Raw genomic sequence first — 6,000 nt, 5'->3', positions numbered from 1 at the left:
TCTTAATAATGAGATTACATAATCATATATAGCCATTTCTAATGTCAGTTACATCTTTCATTCAATGTCTTCATAATGACACTTGTTACATGTCCTGCTCTGCGACAGTGTTTTAGATATGACTGCTTTGCATATTAATGAGTTCACATGACCATATATGGTTATCTGTTATTTAATCAAATCTCTTGTTCACTGTTGTCATAATAACACAGGATTCATCTTCCTAACTGCGTCAGTGTTTTAGATATGACTGCTATGCATATTAATGAGTTCACATGACCATATATGGTTATCTGTTATTTAATCAAATCTCTTGTTCACTGTTGTCATAATGACACAGGATTCATCTTCCTAACTGTGACAGTGTTTAAGATATAATGGTTATGCATATTAATGAGTTCACATGACCATATATGGTTATCTGTTATTTTAATCAAATCTCTTGTTCACTGTTGTCATAATGACACAGGATTCATCTTCCTAACTGCAACAGTGTTTGAGATATAACGATTACGCATATTAATGAGCTCACGTGACTATATATGGTCATCTGTTATTTTAATCAAATCTTTTGTTCAATGTTGTCATAATAACACAGGATTCCACTTCCTAACTGCAACAGTGTTTGAGATATGACAGTTATGCATATTAATGAGCTCACATGACCATATAAGGTCATTTGTTATTTTAATCGAATCTCTTGTTCAAGGTTGTCATAATAACACAGAATTCATCATCCTAACTACAACAGTGCTTGAGTTATAACAGTTATGCATATTAATGAGGTTAGAAGCCCCCCATCCCATGGGTGCCCAGCCACGTGGCCTAACAGTGTGCTATTGGGGCAAAATGATGCATCTGATGACACAAATGCACATACAAAATTTGAAAGAAATCAGACTAATACAAAACATGTAGTTGCATAATTTCTATTTTCACAAAATCCAAGATGGCGGCCAAACCACGTGACTGATCAAAATAATATTATTTTTCTCGTATGCAGCTAAGGCCAGGCATGGTAAATATAAAAACATCTAGTAGATTGGTTGAATTGTCTCTGAGAAACAAATACCCAAACTTTTGGTAAATTTTGCCTAAAATCCAAAATGGCGGCCAAACCATATGACTGATCTGAAATCTTTTTTAGGTTTCTGAAAGGGCTTGATACACAGATGCCATGAAGCAAAATTGAAAATATTCCCTCAAGTGTTGCCAGAGTAAAAAACTACTTCCTGTTTAGAACAAATCCAAAATGGTGGCCAAACCACGTGACCAATCGTAAACATTTTTTCAAACATAGATGGGATTCATATATAGAAGCTAAATACTACATATGAGAGCATTCTGCTTGGTGGTTCTGAAGAAGAAGATTTTTTAGTGTTTTTTGCCGTTTTTAGGAAAAACAAAATGGCGGGAAAAGTCACATGACCGCTAAAGTTTTTATTGCTGATATCTATTACACATGAGTTGTACTATATACCATAAAAAAATCTAGAGGCCTAGACCCTCAGAAAGTGGTCAAACAGCCACTTCCGGTTTTATTTCATTTCAACATGGCTGCCAAACTAATTGACCAATCGAAATTCTGAAAGCATGTTGCACCAGTTCACATTAGGGACTATCAGTAGAGAGCATTTTCAGACTATTCAGTTCAGCAGTTTTCTCAAACGGCTTGACGAAAGAAGTTGTGGAAGAAAGAAGAAGAAAGAAGAAAAAACCGAACAATAAGAATAGGGGCCTCGCCCTTTGGGCTTGGGCCCCTAAAAAACCGGACAATAAGAATAGGGGCCTCGCCCTTCAGGCTTGGGCCCCTAATTAAAGCCGCAAGCGGCGTCACCGGGGCCCAAGCTGATAAGATTCTGTTTCATAATTAATGAGGTCACATGTTAGACAATCAGCTGCAGGTAGATTGTATTATCAGTAACATGAGGTCAAAATGAAGTTGGTACCATGTATTTCACTGGTTTGGTTATCGACATATGGTTTTCAAGATATATAATGAGCCATGTTCTTATGCACAATAATTAGATTAAATAATCATATATAGCCATTTCTAATGTCAGTTACATCTTTCATTCAATGTCTTCATAATGACACTAGTTACATGTCCTGCTCTGCGACAGTGCTTAGATATGACTGCTTTGCATATTAATGAGTTCACATGACCATATATGGTCATCTGTTATTTTAATCAAATCTCTTGTTCACTGTTGTCATAAGAACACAGGATTCATCTTCCTAACTGCAACAGTGTTTAAAATATAATAGTTATGCATATTAATGAGTTCACATGACCATATATGGCCATCTGTTATTATAATCAAATCTCTTGTTCACTGTTGTCATAATAACACAGGATTCATCTTCCTAACTGCGTCAGTGTTTTAGATATGACTGCTATGCATATTAATGAGTTCACATGACCATATATGGTTATCTGTTATTTTAATCAAATCTCTTGTTCACTGTTGTCATGACACAGGATTCATCTTCCTAACTGCAACAGTGTTTGAGATATAACGATTACGCATATTAATGAGCTCACGTGACTATATATGGTCATCTGTTATTTTAATCAAATCTTTTGTTCAATGTTGTCATAATAACACAGGATTCCACTTCCTAACTGCAACAGTGTTTGAGATATGACAGTTATGCATATTAATGAGCTCACATGACCATATATGATCATTTGTTATTTTAATCGAATCTCTTGTTCAAGTTTGTCATAATAACACAGGATTCATCATCCTAACTACAACAGTGCTTGAGTTATAACAGTTATGCATATTAATGAGGTTAGAAGCCCCCACCCCATGGGTGCCCAGCCACGTGGCCTAACAGTGTGCTATTGGGGCAAAATGATGCATCTGATGACACAAATGCACATACAAAATTTGAAAGAAATCAGACTAATACAAAACATGTAGTTGCATAATTTCTATTTTCACAAAATCCAAGATGGCGGCCAAACCACGTGACTGATCAAAATAACATTATTTTTCTCGTATGCAGCTAAGGCCAGGCATGGTAAATATAAAAACATCTAGTAGATTGGTTGAATTGTCTCTGAGAAACAAATACCCAAACTTTTGGTAAATTTTGCTTAAAATCCAAAATGGCAGCCAAACCATGTGACTGATCTGAAATTTTTTTTAGGTTTCTGAAAGGGCTTGATACACAGATGCCATGAAGCAAAATTGAAAATATTCCCTCAAGTGTTGCCAGAGTAAAAAACTACTTCCTGTTGAGAACAAATCCAAAATGGTGGCCAAACCACGTGACCAATCGTAAACATTTTTTCAAACATAGATGGGATTCATATATAGAAGCTAAATACTACATATGAGAGCATTCTGCTTGGTGGTTCTGAAGAAGAAGATTTTTTAGTAGTTTTTGCCGTTTTTAGGAAAAACAAAATGGCGGGAAAAGTCACATGACCGCTAAAGTTTTTATTGCTGATATCTATTACACATGAGTTGTACTATATACCATAAAAAAATCTAGAGGCCTAGACCCTCAGAAAGTGGTCAAACAGCCACTTCCGGTTTTATTTCAATCCAATATGGCTGCCAAACTAATTGACCAATCTAAATTCTGAAAGCATGTTGCACCAGTTCACATTAGGGACTATCAGTATAGAGCATTATCAGACCATTCCGTTCAGCGGTTTTCTCAAACGGCTTGACGAAAAAAGTTACGGAAGAAAGAAGAAGATGATGAAGAAGAAAAATCCGAACAATAAGAATAGGGGCCACGCCCTACAGGCTTGGGCCCCTAATTAAAGCCGCAAGCGGCGTCACCGGGGCCCAAGCTGATAAGATTCTGTTTCATAATTAATGAGGTCACATGTTAGACAATCAGATGCAGGTAGCTTGTATTATCAGTAACATGAGGTCAAAATGAAGTTGGTACCATGTATTTACCTATTTTGGTTATCGAAATATGGTTTTCAGGATATATAATGAGCCATGTTCTTATGCACAATAATGAGATTACATAATCATATATAGCCATTTCTAATGTCAGTTACATCTTTCATTCAATGTCTTCATAATGACACTAGTTACATGTCCTGCTCTGCGACAGTGTTTCAGATATGACTGCTATGCATATTAATGAGTTCACATGACCATATATGGTCATCTGTTATTTTAATCAAATCTCTTGTTCACTGTTGTCATAATAACACAGGATTCATCTTCCTAACTGCAACAGTGTTTAAGATATTATGGTTATGCATATTAATGAGCTCACATGACCATATATGGTCATCTGTTATTTTAATCAAATCTCCTGTTCACTGTTGTCATAATAACACAGGATTCATCTTCCTAACTGCAACAGTGTTTAAGATATAATGGTTATGCATATTAATGAGTTCACATGACCATATATGGTCATCTGTCATTTTAATGGAATCACTTTTTTAATGTTGTCATAATAACACAGGTTTCATCTCCCTAACTGCAACAGAGCTTGAGATATATCAGTTATGCATATTAATGAGGTTAGAAGCCCCCACCCCATGGGTGCCCAGCCACGTGGCCTAGCAGTGTGCTATTGGGGCAAAATGATGCATCTGATGACACATATGCACATAACAAAATGTGAAAGAAATCAGACTAATACAAAACATGTAGTTGCATAATTTCTATTTTCACAAAATCCAAGATGGCGGCCAAACCACATGACTGATCAAAACAATATTATTTTTCTCATATGGAGCTAAGGCCAGGCATGGTAAATATAAAAACATCTAGTAGATTGGTTGAATCACCTCTGAGAAACAAATGCCCAAACTTTTGGTCAATTTTGCTTAAAATCCAAAATGGCGGCCAAACCATGTGACTGATCTGATTTTTTTTTTAGGTTTCTGAAAGGGTTTGATACACAGATGCCATGGAGCAAAATTGAAAATAATCCCTCAAGTGTTGCCAGAGTAAAAAACTACTTCCTGTTGAGAAGAAATCCAAAATGGTGGCCAAACCACGTGACCAATCGTAATAATTTTTTCAAACCTAAATGGGCTTCATATACAGAAGCTAAATACTACATATAAGAGCATTCTGCTAGGTGGTTCTGAAGAAGAAGATTTTAAAGTGTTTTTTGCCGTTTTTAGTAAAAACAAAATGGCGGGAAAAGTCACGTGACCGCTAAAGTTTTTATTGCCGTTATCTATTACACTTGAGTTGTACTATATACCGTAAAAAAAATCTAGACGCCTAGACCCTCAGAAAGTGGTCAAACAGCCACTTTCGGTTTTATTTCAATCCAATATGGCTGCCAAACTAATTGACCAATCAAAATTCTAAAAGCATGTTGCACCAGTTCACATTAGGGACTATCAGTACAGAGCATTTTCAGACCATTCCGTTCAGCGGTTTTCTCAAACGGCTTGACGAAAAAAGTTACGGAAGAAAGAAGAAGAAATTAAAGCCGCAAGCGGCGTCACCGGGGCCCAAGCTGACAAGATTCTGTTTCATAATTAATGTGGTCACATGTTAAACAATCAGGTAGCTTGAATTATCAGTAACATGAGGTCAAAATGAAGTTGGTACCATGTATTTACCTGGTTTGGTTATCAAAATATGGTTTTCAGGATATATAATGAGCCATGTTCTTATGCACAAAAATGAGATTACATAATCATATATAGTCATTTCTAATGTCAGTTACATCTTTCATTCAATGTCTTCATAATGACACTAGTTACATGTCCTGCTCTGCGACAGTTTTTTAGATATGACTGCTATGCATATTAATAAGTTCACATGACCATATATGGTCATCTGTTATTTTAATCAAATCTCTTGTTCACTGTTGTCATAATAACACAGGATTCATCTTCCTAACTGCAACAGTGTTTAAGATATAATGTTTGTGCATATTAATGAGTTCACATGACCATATATGGTCATCTGTTATTTTAATCAAATCTCTTGTTCACTGTTGTCATTATAACACAGGATTCATCTTCCTAACTGCAACAGTGTTTAA

The sequence above is a fragment of the Saccoglossus kowalevskii genome, chromosome 4, assembly GCF_978046115.1.
Source record: "Saccoglossus kowalevskii chromosome 4, keSacKowa6.1, whole genome shotgun sequence".
In the NCBI taxonomy this organism is placed as follows: Eukaryota; Metazoa; Hemichordata; class Enteropneusta; family Harrimaniidae; genus Saccoglossus; species Saccoglossus kowalevskii.
This window is presented reverse-complemented; position numbering follows the sequence as displayed.